Raw genomic sequence first — 16,094 nt, 5'->3', positions numbered from 1 at the left:
TGATGCTGAAAATAAGAAGATGGCGACTCCCTCGTACAAGGTGACCGATTTGATCCCGCCTGTAAGAGAAAATACATTTGCCCTGGAAGTTGACCCGGCAGGCCTGATTGACGATGAAGCAGAATTCGTTGCCGTGAATGGTTTTGACTGGTCAAAACCCAACTTCCAGCCAACAGAGGGTGGTGAACCGGCGAGGGAGGAATAATAACCATCTTCATTAGCTTATAAAAAGCCGTGTAATAGTTTAGCTGTGAAAACACCGAATGCCTTGCTTATGCCATCATGCATAAAACACTGTATGTGACTACGTGTTTCCTGATGGCAATATATGCATTATATTTGATGATTGCTTCTGCAACACTTTAACTCTGTTCCCTGTAGATACAAGAGAAAAGACTGGCTGGGCGGCTTAGAACCGAACGGGTTAAAACACCCGGCTTATATCCAATATGTTTACCATAATAGAAAACAGATATAAATAAAGGACAAGGGCTGAAACTAACTCTTTAGTTAATGCAGAAGGCAATTATATATAAATAATAGCCATACTTGTACCTTTGATCCTTAGACCACCGGCTTGAGTAACCCGGGTAATGAAGCTGATAACTCAATCTTTCTGAGAAATCAATACCTTTGAATACTTTAATGATCGTCATACCTTGGTAGCCTTGTTGTCAAATAGACAAGACGGCGAAGAAGATCATGCTAATTATTTGCAACAAGAAACTCAAAGGCAAATAATAGTTGACAAGTATGATTTAACCTTATATTTAAAGGTTGGTGGCTTCCGATTCGAATACAATCAGTAAATCGGACCAAAGGGGTTAAGCTAAGGTTCGAATACGACCATATAGCCCCCAGTGGCTGTGGCGTTGCGCCGATCAAGAGGGTACCGACAGCTATGTTCTCTTTGGTTTGAATACGACCTATGTTTGAACAGGAAGCCCCCAAATGACCTTAAGAGGTTTTTAACGACCCTGATTCGAATACGATCCAAGTCGGACCCAAAAGGGGTTAAGCTATGATTCGGATACAATCAAGAAGCCCCCTAGTGAGTTTGGCCTTGAGCCGATCAAGAGGGTTACGACAGCTATGTTCTCTTTGGTTCGAATATGACCTATGTTTGAACAGGAAGCATCCAAGTGACCATGATAATTGCAGCTAGATTCGAATACGATCATAAGCCGGACCAAAAAAGGTTAGACTTGATTCAAATATGATCAGCTCCTTAATAGTCATTTGAAAATAAGAAATAACAAAGATGCACAATCTTTGAAAAGAAAAGAGACCGATGGTCTTACTTTATTACTTATCATGGTATATACAATGTTAAAGTATGTACATGATGAGAGCTGGTAGCTCAGGTGTAGTATGGCCGAAGTTGAGCAATGTTCCACGGCTGGCGGGTCTCCTCCTCCGACTTACGTGAATCTTTGTGTTCTCGAACGTTAATGAGGTAATACGACCCGTTGTTTAAGTTCTTGCTGACCACAAAGGGTCCTTCCCAAGGTGGGGATAGCTTGTGCGCATCTGACAGATCCTGGATGAACCGGAGCACCAGGTCGCCTTCCTGAAAAGTCCTGGATTTGACCCGGCGGCTGTGATAACGGCGCAGGTCCTATTGATAAATTGCTGACCGAGCCGCTGTTAAGTCTCTTTCTTCATCCAAAAAGTCAAGTGCGTCATGTCTGGCTTGTTCATTATTAGCTTCAACATAAGCCGCCACACGGGGTGAGTCATGACGGATGTCACTAGGAAACACAGCTTCTACTCCATACACCATGAAGAAAGCTGTGTAGCCTGTAGACCTCTTAGATGTGGTGTTGATACTCCACAACACCGAGGGTAATTCCTCTACCCAACAACCCGGCGTTCGCTGTAAGGGAACCATAAGCCGGGGTTTCAGACCTTTTAAAATTTCCTGATTTGCTCTCTCAGCTTGACCATTGGATTGAGGATGAGCTATAGAAGAAACATCAAGCCGGATGTGCTCACGTTAACAAAACTCCTCCATAGCCCCTTGGGACAGATTAGTGCCATTGTTAGTGATAATTCTGTGTGGAAAACCAAAACGGAAGATCACCTTTTCATGAACTGAACCGTCGTGGCCGCGTCACACTTACTCACTGGCTCCGCCTCAACCCACTTAGTGAATTTATCAACTGCCACTAAGAGATGTGTATTTTTATCCTTAGACCTTTTGAAAGGTCCCACCATGTCAAGCCCCCAGACCGCAAACGGCCAAGTGATTGGAATCATCCGGAGCTCTTGAGCCGGCACATGCGCTCGTCATGCAAACTTTTGACATCCATCACATCTGCTGACCAGATCCTCTGCATCAGCGTGAGCCGTCAACCAATAAAAACCGTGACGAAAAGCCTTGGCCACCAGAGATTTTGACCCGGCGTGATGACCACAATCGCCTTCATGGATCTCACGAAATATTTCTTGACCTTCTTCGGGAGAAACACACCGCTGAAACGCTCCGGAGATGCTGCGATGGTATAATTTAGACCGCTGTGTTATCTGTCGAGCCAGGGTCTCATCCGCTGGCAACTCTCCCCAGGTCATGTAAGCCAAGAACGGCACTGTCCAATCTGGGATGACATGAAGAGCCGCCACCAACTGCGCCTCCGGGTCAGGAACAGCTAAATCTTCTTCTGTGGGCAACTTGACAGACGGGTTATGCAAAACATCCAAAATGGTGTTAGGTGGTACCGGCTTACGCTGAGACCCCAACCGGCTTAAAGCATCAGCTGCTTCATTCTTTCGACAGTCGATGTTCTCCACCTGATAACCATTAAAATGCCCTGCAACAGCATCAATCTCCCGGCGATAAGCCGCCATGAGAGGGTCCTTGGAATCCCATTTGCCTGGTACCTGTTGAGCCACTAGACCTGAGTCGCCAAGACATCTGACCCGGCTCAAACTCATCTCTTTTGCCACTCGAAGACCACGGAGCAAAGCTTCATACTCTGCTGCGTTGTTAGTGCAAGGAAACATCAACCATAACACATAACAAAATGTGTCACCTCGAGGAGAGGTTAAAACAACTCCAGCCCCCAGCCTTCCAACTGTCTAGACCCATCAAAATGAATAGTCCAATATGTGTTGTTTGGTTTTTCTTCTGGCATCTACATCTCTGTCCAGTCATTAATGAAGTCAACTAGTGCTTGAGATTTGATCGTGGTACATGGCATATACTTCAATCCATGAGACCCAAGCTCAATCGCCCACTTGGTGACTCATCCAGTGGCTTCCCTGTTTTGAATGATGTCTCCCAAAGGAGCAGAGCTAACCACGGTGATCGGATGTCCCTGAAAATAATGCTTAAGCTTCCGGCTTGCCATGAACACCCCATATACGAGCTTCTGCCAATGTGGATATCGTTGCTTGGATTCAATTAGCACCTCACTGACGTAGTAAACCGGCCGTTGAACCGGATGCTCCTTGCCAGCCTCCTTGTGCTCCACCACAATAGCCACACTAACGGCTCATGAGTTGGCGGCCACGTATAACAACAGCGGCTCTTTCTCAACTGGAGCGGCCAGGACCGGCGGCTCAGCAAGCTGTGTCTTCAAATCTTCAAAAGCAGAGTTTGTAGCATCGCTCCAAACAAAATCATCTGTTTTCTTCATCATCTGATACAGAGGCATTGCCTTCTCCCCTAACCGGCTTATGAACCGGCTTAAAGCAGCGACATGACCCGCCAGTCGTTGAACGTCATTGATGCATGTTGGTTTGGCCAGGGATGTAATTGCCTTGATTTTCTCAGGGTTAGCCTCAATACCTCAGTTAGACACCAAAAAACCCAAGAGCTTGCCGGCTGGGACTCCAAAAACACACTTGGCCGGGTTAAGCATCATTTTGTAGACCCGGAGATTATTGAAAGTCTCTTTTAGATCTGCGACCAAGGTTTCCTCCTTCCTGGATTTTACCACTATATCATCCACATAAGCATGAACATTACATCCAATTTGATCTCGAAGACAATTCTGCACACACCGTTGGTAAGTCGCCTGGGCACTCTTCAGCCCAAAAGGCATAGACACATAGCAGAAAGCTCCAAAAGGAGTGATAAAAGTCGTCTTCTCCTGATCTTTGACGGCCATCTTGATCTGATGATAACCAGAATACGCATCCAAAAAACTCAAACGTGCGCAACCCGCCGTAGCATCAATGATCTGATCAATACGGGGGAGGGCAAAAGGATCATCCGGACAAGCCTTGTTCAGATCAGTGTAATCCACACACATACGCCAGGTGCCATTCTTTTTTAGTACAAGCACCGGGTTGGCTAACCACTCTGGGTGAAATACTTCTACAATGAACCCAGCTGCCAAAAGCCAGGCCACCTCTTCTCCAATGGCCTTGCACCTTTCTTCATTGAACCGTCGGAGAAATTGTCTGACAGGTTTAAACTTTGGATCAATATTGAGAGTGTGCTCAGCGAGTTCCCTCGGGACACCTGGCATGTCTGAAGGTTTCCATGCGAAGATGTCCCGGTTCTCACGGATGAACTCGATGAGCGCGCTTTCCTATTTTGGATCCAAGTTAGCACTGATGATGAACTGCTTGGATGAGTCGCCAGGCACAAAGTCAACCATCTTGGTGTCATCAGCTGATTTGAATTTCAACACCGGCTCATGCTCTGTTGTTGGTTTCTTTAATGACGTCATGTCTGCCGGGTCAACATGATCTTTGTAAAATTTTAACTCCTCTGTTGCACAGACAGATTCGGCATAGGCAGCATCACCTTCTTCACACTCCAAAGCTATTTTCCGGCTCCCGTGTACTGTAATGGTGCCCTTATAACCCGGCATCTTAAGCTACAAATACACATAACACGGATGAGCCATGAATTTGGCATAAGCCGGCTGTCCAAACAGAGCATGATACGGGCTTTTGATCTTAACCACCTCAAAGGTTAATTTTTCTGCTCTGGAGTCATACTCATCCCCAAAGGCTACTTCTAGTTCAATCTTACCCACTGGGTATGCCGACTTGCCAGGAACCACATCGTGAAAAACAGTGTTGGATTGTTTAAGACACTTATCAGTCAATCCCATCCGGTGGAACGTCTCATAGTAGAGGATGTTGATGTTGCTGCCTCCATCCATGAGTACCTTAGTGAATTTGTATCCACCAACCTGAGGTGCCACCACCAAAGCCAAGTGACCCGGATTATCGACCCGGGGTGGGTGATCCTCTCTGCTCCACACAATAGGCTGCTCTGACCAACGTAAGTAACGTGGAACCGCCGGCTCAACGGCATTGACGGCCCTCTTGTGAAGCTTCTGGTCTCTCTTACATAAGCTAGTGGTGAATACATGGTATTGCCCACTATTTAGCTGCTTCGGGTTGCTCTGATATCCGGACTGCTGCTGCTGATTACCTTGGTCGGGTTGCGGATTATACCCTCCTTGGTTACCAGGATGGCCCTGACCGTGGAATCCTCCTCCACCTAAGCCAGCGCCCAGGCCTTGGAAACCGCCTCCACCTGGGCCGCCACCTGGGCCGTGACCTCCATCAAACTCGTTTGAATTTTTAAATGCCTTCATGATCGTACAATCTTTCCACAGGTGGGTGGGTGGCTTCTCTCGGGTGTCGTGCTTTGGACAAGGCTCATTCAATAATTTCTCAAGGGTGGGACCTGACCCGCCCGACCAAGGGGGCTGTCTGCCCTTGCACCGTTGATTTCCGCCCTGTGCATTGGTGTTAGCAACAAACTCATCAGCTTTACGTTTATTACCTCCTTGATTCGTCGGGTTATGCTGGTGACCCTTGCCGTTGCCGTTCTTCTTTCCCTTTGTTGCCTTTTCTTCGTCAGACACCGGGTCCTTGGTAGTATCAGAATCAGCATACTTGACGAGAGCCGCCATCAACGTTCCCATGTCATTACAGTCACGCTTGAGCCGCCCCAGCTTCTGCTTCAGAGGTTCGAAATGGCAATTTTTCTCCAACATTAAGACTGCTGAGCCGGCATCCATCTTATCAGAAGAATGTATTATCTCCTTGACCCGGCGCACCCAATGGGTTGTGGATTCACCATCCTCTTGCTTGCAATTGGTCAGGTCCACAATCGACATAGGCTGCTTACACGTGTCTTTAAAGTTCTGGATGAACCGGGCCTTCAACTCCGCCCATGAGCCGATAGAATTGGGTGGCAATCCCTTCAACCAAGTACGAGTTGTTCCATCTAACATCATAGTGAAATACTTGGCCATTGCTGCATCGCTGACCTCCAATAACTCCATAGCCATCTCATAACTCTCAATCCAAGCCCCAGGCTGTAAGTCAGCTGTGTAATTAGGCACCTTAGGAGGCCCCTTAAAATCCTTTGGCAAATACTCATTACGTATGGCCGGCACCAAGCAAGGAACGCCTCCGGTTCTTGTGGCCACTCCTGCCTCGACCGAGGTTGCTGGATAAGCCGGAAAAGTTTGATGAGCCGCTTGATCTGCTGCCATTTGAACTGCTCGTTCCGCCTCTTGTCGAATCCTCTCATGATCCGCCAAGTTAAGGGCTCCAGCCCGCACTGGCTCATGCCTGTATGGCCGGTTGTGGCGTTGAGCATTGCTTGACATATCTGCGGATTCCATGTGCCTACTGTAACTCGGGCTCCGGCTTGGGCGAGGAGTTGAATGGATCCTGTCTCGACTGTAGGAGTATGCATCCTCTTGCGCCAGAGCTGTTTGAAGAATTTCTCTTACCCTCCGTGTTTCAACTGCCGTCGGTGAGTCACCTTCCATCGGAAGAGCCGCCAGACAAGCCGATGTTGCGATGAGGTTTTACAAAGGGTTGGAGAAGTGACCTGGCGGTGTTGGGACGTAATGAGGCGGAGCGGTAATTATACGAGGTGGATCCATGGCACGTAGTTGGACCGGTGCACCGAGCGTTGTAATCCGGGGTGCCTCCGGCGGGTTACTTCCCCCGGCTCCGGGTGTGTGAAAAAGATTCCTAGGATCGAGCGTCAGAGGCAGACATGATTGGGTTTTCTGATGCCTCCTCCTCATGACCTCGTTCCACGCGTTCAGATCCACCGAGAGCCGGGAGGTCTCCGCTTGAAGCTGTTGAGCACGAACGTCCAAAGTCGCCCGCTCTGTTGCCATCCTGACTTCCTCTACGGCTAGATTTTCCTTAGCTTGCACCATCTCTTCACGTACGCGTGCCACCTCTGCGTCATGCTAGGCTTTATCCGTCGGCTCTACCACAGCAGTCAACAGAGTCGTCAGTTTATCCATGAGGTCCATCAAGATCTGAGCTCGGGGGCGCGTGGGGTCTCCTGACCCGGCTGCAGCAGACCCAGTAGCTGTTGCCGTCGCTGCTGTAGAATTCTGCTCGGGTTGTGTCCCTGCCATGAAGACTCCGGCCCAATTCGGCGGCTCAAGAGGGTCCGGGATACTGTTGCCATCGGAACAGCCCCCAAGCATGCCGTCCTGCAGCTGGTACAAAGAGTCCGTCTCGCCCATTGATGATGCAGTGTCAGAACAGACGGCCGTCTCACCGCCCTTCACCGATCCTTCAGAGTATTCACCGCCGTGGACGTAGCCTACGAAGGCATGCTTCACGGCAGATTGAACACAGGTGGTCCTCGTGCGCCGAGCCGTTTCGATGAGGTCGGTGTGGATGTCCGGCTCAGGACCTGACTCACCGATCCGGCCGATGAAGACGTGAATTCCGCCGAAGGGGACCCGGTATCCGTACTCAATTGAGCCGGCCTCGGGGCCCCAGCCTTCATCGTCGATGTAGAGCTTGCCGCGACGACTCTTGGTCATCCGGCCCACAACGTATCCCTTGAGCCCTTCGAAGTTGCCCTTCAAGAACTCAAATCCACCGTGCGCTGGCCCCACGGTGGGCGCCAACTGTCATGGAATTGTCACGGCAGATGTCCTAGAGCAAGGACTTAGTCGTACGGCCATCGCACTAGGAAGCTTAAAGGGGTTAATCGGGACAAAGGACACAAGAGGGTTTTATACTAGTTCGGCCCCTTACGATGAAGGTAAAAGCCTAGGTCTAGTTGGGATTGGTATTGCTGGGGTTTCGATCACCAAGAGGCTCAACTCACCGGCTTGGTTATCGATTTGTTGTTTCTTGCCCTCAGCCGCCACCGGGTCGTCCCCTTATATACATGGGTTGACGCCTGGTGGCCTACAGAGTCCCGGCCGGCTCATAATCGTGTCCGGCTCGGTGACTTCTTTTACATGCCTTTCTTTACAAGTCTTTCCTTACATACGGCGGTTTACAATATCGGGCCTTAAGCCGCCTCCAGGCCTTTGGGCCTTCTATAAGGTTTAATAAACTATCGTCTTGAATGTTTACTGGGCTTCTAGCGTAACCCGCCATTGGGGCTGACCCGGCCCCTCCTGGGCGGGTCATGTCTGATAATAATATCCCCCACAGGTATGGTTATTGTTCATAAACAGTTTCCTTCTGTATTAATCCAAGGTTATTTCAACCTTGTTTTTCTTTTTACGTCTGGTTCTGTTTCCTACTATGATCAAACTATTGGTCATGTACCAGGTATTCTGACCCGTTCGATGCTAAACCGCCAAGCAAGTTTTTATTTTGCTACAGGAACAGAGCTGAAGAATTTTAGAGATAACCATAAACATGATGCATATATTAACATCATAAAGAACAGAATAACACATGGTGTCTTATGCGCGATGGCATAGGCAAAATATGCAGTGTTTCCAAAACTAATATATTACAAGCTTTTAAAAGCCCATGAATATGGTCCTCACTCCTCCCTCGCCAGTTCACCACCTTCTGCTGATTGGAAGCTGGGTTTTGACCAGTCAAAACCGTTCACAGCAATAAATTCTGCTTCTTCGTCAATCGGGCCAGCCGGATCAACTTCCGGAGCAAATGTATGTTCATGAACCGGCGGGATTAAATATGTCACCTTGTACGAGGGAGTTGCCATCTTCTTATTTTCCAAATCAAAACCCGACTGATACTTGTCGATACTGGTTTCATTTCCAAGAATCGTAGCCTACGGTCGAACTCCTCTCACACAAGCCATGAAATCATCCTGCTCAAATGGAGACCCGTCTTCCTTCACGGTAGGGTACCCCCTGGCTACATCCGCCGGGTCTAGATCTGGCACCCAGGCTTTGGAGCGGCTCAGAGCAGTCAAAGCTCTGGCTCTGGCACAGGATTGCTTGACTTCTTGGAACCTGGTGGGTAAGATTGACAGCTTTTTTTAAGACATCACTAAGCCAGTTGGGTCCTTGATTGGCAGGAGAGATAGCGGCAAGTGCCTGTTGTGCACCAATGTACAACTGCTCCACTAAGGTATACACCGCCTTCAGTTTAGTCATGTTGTCTTGGCTCAGATTCTTGCTTCGTGGGCCTGTACATGTTTTTTTAAACAAAGGGTCAGCTAGCGGTTTGTATTCCAGATCAAAAGAAGATAAAAAAGGTCAGTACATATGGCTTACCAAAGATGGCGGACACCATTTGAGACACCCGGTCCTTTAAACCGGTCAGCTCCGTCGTAACCTCTTCAAGGGTTGCTTCAGCTTTCTCGGCACATTGTGTCAGCAGCGTTTTTTCTTCAGCTCAGGTTTTCTTGGTAGTAAAGCTGGTTTTCAATTTTTCCGTCTCAGATAGACTTCATTGCAGTTTGGAGTCAGCGGACTTGATTTTTGCCTCCTGATCCGCTAGCCGGGTCTTCGCATCAGTTAATTGCGAACTCAGTTCAGATAAGGCATTCTGCAAAACATACCCAAATGAGTCAAGATTTCAATTAAAGTTCAAGAGTCAAGATTCAAGTCTCAAGTACTTTGCATTACAAAACCACTTGACACTTGGGGGCTAATGTATGCCAAAACAATTTCTTATGACTCTAACATACTTTAAATTCCCAAGTACTTTACAAAGTAACAGCACTTGGCACTTGGGGGCTAATGTATGCTATTCAGCAAGTTTCTCAAGGTTAAGCCGGATTACAATGTTTGTTGGATTCGGCACAAGACAGTTATGAAAATTCAAAGTACCGACTCATTTATGGTCAAAGTGAGCCGGCCCTTGGGGACTACAGGTGAAGCTTTGTTCTATTTTATTGGACTTCAGAAAAATCTATGGGTAAAGTTTTAGCATGTATCATAAGTCTACAGAACATTCCATTTGTCTCATAATCTAAATACTTGGGGGCTGGCAGAATATAAGTAAGCCGGAAGAACATACCTAATACTTCAGCTGCAACTGCTTGACCATTTCGATCTCTAAGTCACGGATGGAGTGCACATGGCTGAGATAGCCGGATAATATGGCGTTGGCATTCAGATGGCCATAATGCGAAATTTCAAAACGCACTTTTTGTCTCTCCAATGCCTCTTGTTTCGTAGTGTGACGAGCCAACACGGTGGGGTTCACCGGCTCAACAAAGTGGCTTCCGGTGATCAGAACATCTTGAGCAGACGGTGATGGCGGGTTGGCCGAGCTGGATGGTCCAGTTGCAGAAGGGTTAACGGTGGTATCGTCAACTGACGGCTCAGGAGGATCTACTTCAGCGTTGACAGCCGGGTTTTCTGGAGTTCAGTTAATGGAGGAGAAGGTGGCATGGCCGGTTCAGGCGCAAGGACTGGCGGGTCTTCCGCCGGCTTAGTTACCTTGGCCTTCTTGGACTTAGCTTGACCACTAAGAGAAATGTTATGAGGTTGTCGGTATAAAGATACAGTTTGAAAAACACGGAGGAAAGAGGATTTTTCCTTACCCAGGGGCAGTCTTGAAGGCCGGAAATTGGGTCTGTGACGAGTCACCAGAAGAGCGAGACACCTCCTGCAAAGATAAAACAAAGTAAGTAATGCAAGGGAGAAGATCCATTAACAGAAAGTCAAAGACAAAGAAATAAACCTCATTCTGGCGTTTTTGAGGAGTCTGTTGAAGAACAGCAGGCGGTTCATCAGCGTTCCGAGCCTGACGACGGCTCTCATGTTGCTGCTTTTTCAAAAGAAAATGAGGGTCCAGATAAGCCAAAGGGTGTGAAAACCTTACTTTCCGGGTTACGACTCGAAGTTTCTGTCTTGGCAAATGGGCTGAGTCGGAGGAAAGAGTTACCTCTTCTTCCACGGCCTGACTGGCCCCTTTGTCGTCCTGGAAATGATTAGTGTTAATAAGATTATTAAAAAGTTGGCCAAGGGAGTCAAGGGCTACCTCCGACTCGGAAGTATCATCAAGCTTCATCAGGTCCTCAGCAGTGCTTTTCTTCTTCTTGGACCTCCGGGACGTTTTCTTGGTGTTTATAGCAGCAACTCTAGCCTTCTTCGCGGCTTCGTGGTCGTACTTGGCTTTCCAAAAATCAGATTTGGCCTGCAAATAAATAAACAAGATGAAAGGTCAGGCAGGCACTTAACACGGCAGAAAAATACAAAGAGAAAAAGGTTAGAGGTTCTTTACCTCTGGCACCGGGTTAAGCTTACAAAAGGGGTTTAATCCGACTTTACTACAGTCTTCATACTTGCCGTTCACCAGAAGGGTCGACATTGAAACAATATCTTCTTCAGTTAATTGAACGGAGATGTGACGAAGAGAGTCATCTGGGCCTCCACCATATTCATACATCAATTTTGAGCGGCGGCTTAGAGGGATGACCCGCCACACAACCCAGCAACGGGTCAAGTCAACTCCGGTTAAGCCGTTCCCCAACAAAGCGTTAATTCTTTTAATGTATGGAATCAACTTCTTGCATTCGGCTGTAGTGAGTTTGTCAGGGAGTGCAAACTTGGAGTCAAGACGCTCTGTGCGATAACCCGGCAGGGGCTTCTCATTTACTGGTGAAGTGTCTTGACAGTAGAACCAAGTCTGATTCCAGTCCTTGGGATGACTTGGCAAGACTATTAGGGGGAAGACAGCGCCCTGTCGACGCTGAATTGAGATGCCTCCAAGCTCCAAGCTAGGGCCGTTGGTGCACTTGTTCTGCCGGTTCAGATAAAAATACTCTCTAAAGATTTCCACGGTCGGCTCTTCCTGAAGGTACACCTCAAAGAGTACTTGGAAGTTGCAGATATTGGATATGGAATTGGGCCCGATATCTTGAGGGTGGAGTTTGAAAAAATGGAGGACATCTCTGAAGAACTTTGAGTCGGGCGGTGAAAAGCCACGGTTCATGTGGTCAAAAAAGACAATGAGTTCACCATCTCTTGGATTGGGACATTCCTTGTCCGGGCCAGGTGTGTCAGGACCCCGATTCCAAGTCACATCGATCTAGCCGGTAACACCTCATATCACATTGCGGCCTCACGCACGGTATCCCCACGGGTGTCGCCTTACCAAGGCCCGGGACCGTTTGCGCCTTTTGGCTCACGTATATGATGGTGTCACTAGCATCGATATGACAGAGAACCCAGGCCGACATGGCTAGTCGTGAACCCAAAGCGGCACTAACCTATGGGAACAGGCATACATGAATCACATCGAGCATGTCGGTCAGCAGCGTGTGAATCCGGGCTGTAGCACTGGGCTAACAGGACTCCGGGAACCCGGGCTATAGCAGGCTAGGCAAGACTCCGGATGTCACCGCGTGACATTTCCCCGAAGGGACAGACACAGGAACGAAGTGAAACACATGCCGGCCAGTCAAGTGTCCTGAGCAGTAGTGTTGGGCTAACAGGACTCCGGTGAACCGGGCTGTAGCGGACTACTATGGCTCATGGAAGCACTAGACTACATTTCCCCATAAGAGAGGCTGCCAAGAATAAACAACTAGATTGTCGGATCCCACACATACCAAGCATTTCAATCATACACACAATATCCTCGATATGTGTAAATACAACATGGCATCACAACATAACCCTACAACTGAAGTATTTATTCATTAGGCTCCGAGGAGCGAGATATTACAAACATGGGTCTCATGACCCAACAATCATAGCATACAAATCAAGGCACAAGCGGAAGCTTAACATGTCTAAGTACAGACATCTACAAATGAAAAAGGCTAAGAAGCCCGACTATCTACCAGATCCTGCCAAGGTCACAAGATCGTAGCTGAGGTATCAAGCTAAACGTCGAAGTCCACGCGGAACTACTAGCGAGACTGAAGTCTCTCCGCAAAACATAAATTAAGCAAACGTGAGTACAAAGGTACTCAGCAAGACTTACATCAGAACTAGCTACATATGCATCGGTATCAACAAGGGGGGTGGTGGAGTTTGACTGCAGCAAGCCAGCTTTGACTTAGTGGCTAACCTGAACTACGACTGCAAGCAACTCTTTTGAGGTGGCGCACACGAGTCCACATATTCACCATTTAATAATCCACTATGGATCCGCTCCCGTCTCCCTACGAGAAGGCCATCCATAGCACTCACACTTATCTTGCGAGTTTTAGAGTATCCACTTTCACTTGTCTATGAACTGTTATAGGCAACCCAGAAGTCCTTTACCGCGGACACGGCTATTCGAATATATCATTTATAACCCTGCAGGGGTGTACTTCTTCACACATGCTCTCGCCACTTACCACCATGTACACGTCGTGTATCTCGGCAACCTTCAAGCAGAAGCCTGGCGAGGGAGTCGGCCACGACCTGACTAACCACACGAGTCTCTAGTCCAGGTTTATCGCCTATTCGAGTTCCATCCGCGAGGAGATCCGGCCGGAGTTTCGCTCACAACCCCAAACGATGTGTGCAGGGTTCCCGAGACACCAAACGGGCGCCCGGTACACCGTGCCACGGTGTATCTACCGCATCATAGCCCACCCCTAGGATCAGCGTTATGCACGGCCGCCAACACATATCCTACTAACACCATAAACTAGTTGCAACTCCTGGACAGAGGACAAGGGCAGTTAATAAGTCGGGAGGGTCCATTGGTTTCGGGCCCAATGTGTGGTAGTAGCTGGTCATGGATCACAAACACAGAACTCAGTTCCTAAGAACGGTTTCAATGAGACAACCCACCATGTACTCCTACATGGCCTCTCACCACTACCTTTACCAAATCATGTTCACACACTTAGCTCACACACAGTAGGACATGTTCATCACTGTTCCAATTCATCCCCGATGAATCAGACCTGACACAACTCTAAGCAATAGCAGGCATGACAAACAAGCATGAATGAGTAGGCACATCAGGGCTCAAACAACTCCTACTCATGCTAGTGGGTTTCATCTATTTACTGTGGCAATGACAGGTCATGCAGAGGATAAAGGTTCAACTACCGCAGCAAGTAACAGTTGAATCGCTGTTGTCCTAATGTAGTAAAAGAGAGCAGGAGCGAGAGAGTGGGATTGGATCGGAATGAACAAGGGGGTTTTGCTTGCCTGGCACTCCTGAAGATAATATAGTTCTTCATCGGTGTCATCGATCTCATCGTCGAAACCACATCTATCGAGAGGGGACAAATACCGGCAACAGAGAAAGGAACACAATCAATGCAATGCACAATATGATGCATGATCATGACATGTCAATATGTTGTGGTTTGAGTTAATGCAACTAGCAACATGTTAAATGGAGTTGGTTTGAACCCTAGGTTCAAATTCAAACTCCATATGTGAGAGTTTAAATTCCATTTATATGAATTGGCCTAAAAAGCAGCCATAGGTTGTTCTAACATGCATGAAAATGCCATAAACAGATTCCTTGAATTTTTCAGATAATTTTTCATATATAAATTATTTCATTCTGAGCTGCGGTTGATTTTCTATGAATTTTTAAAGTTTTAAAAATTTCCTGGAATTTCCTGAATTAAATTAAATCCAGAAAAGTAATACTGCATCAGCATTAGGTCATGCCGACATCAGCAGGTCAACAGGACCAGTCCAGGTCAAACCTGACTTGTGGGACCCGCGTGTCAGTGTCACATCTAACTAATAGTGCCTTTTAGTGCTAAGTAGGTGATTAACTTAACTAATCTAGGGCTGGGCCCGCATGTCAGTGGCTCATCTAGTTAACTAAGTTAATTAACACTAATTACCTAGCACTAACTAAACAGGGGCCCGGGCCCACACGTCAGGACGCCGGGGAGGTCAAACAGGGGTCAACCTTGCCGGCGTTGAGTCGCCGGCGAGGCCGAGACGGCGGAGGGGCTCGGATTTTGCCCTCCGGCGACCAAATTAGCGGCCGAGACCACCTACAGAGCGTTGGCACTCTCGCGCATCCATTGGAGCAAGCGAGAGAGGCTGCGGTGGAGTGATCTCGTCGGAGTTGAGCTCGTGGCGGCGGCCGAGGCTCGGGCAACGACGAGTTCGGCGCTACGGTGCAAGGCAGGAGGATCTGGGGATGGCTATGGTTGCGCGAAGGCATGCTGAGCACGGTGGTGCGCTCGGGTGCGGCTCTAGGTGACGGTAGCCACGGCGGCGACATGGCCGGGCGGCGGTGAGCTTCGGGCATGGCGGCGCTAACGCTAGGGAACGTGCGAGGCGACGGGGAGAAGGGCGAACGGAAGAGCAGCTCACTGAGGACTCGTAGAGAAGCCCAGCGGGGTCGGGGAAGTGTCGGAGGCGGCGAATCGAAGGGCGGCGATCGTCGGGGCAGAGGACGGCGATGGCGTCAACGATGGCGCTCCAGGGCGTCCGGCGTCATGTGGCTCGGCGGAGAGGACCGGGGCGTCACGACGGAGCTCGGGGGCGCGTCGGAGAAGCTCAGAGGTGGCTCTGGCCGTAGCAACTGCAGGCAGCGGCAATGGTGGCGTTCGGCCGTGCGCGTGAGAGAGAGACATAGGAGGGGATGAGGGCGAGGGAGAGTGCGAGAGAAGTCGGGGGATGCGTGGCGTCGCGAGGGAGGGCCAGAGCGACGAGGAGGCAGGCAGGGAGGCAGGAGGTGGCCGGTGCGTGGCCGGCGTGCGGCGAGCACGCGCCCCTGCCTTCTGGCGTGAGGTAGGGGGTGACTGGCGCTAGCCAGTCGGCTGGGCCGGCACAGTGCCGGGCCAGCAATGGCCCAAGTAAGCTCTCTCTCTTCTCTGTTTTCTAAATTGTTTTTGTTTTCTATTTTTCTGTAATTGTTTTGGGTTTAGTTTTAACACCAAACCATTTTATAAAATCCTGAAAATAATTATGTGGCTAGAACTAAAATATCCCAAACCACATAAAATGTTCCAGAATTATTGGACATATATTAATTATATAAATAAT

Source organism: Triticum urartu, chromosome 2A (assembly GCF_056163025.1).
Source record: "Triticum urartu cultivar PI428250 chromosome 2A, HENAU_Tu73, whole genome shotgun sequence".
Lineage (NCBI taxonomy): Eukaryota > Viridiplantae > Streptophyta > Magnoliopsida > Poales > Poaceae > Triticum > Triticum urartu.
Note: the sequence above shows the minus strand (reverse complement) of the source record.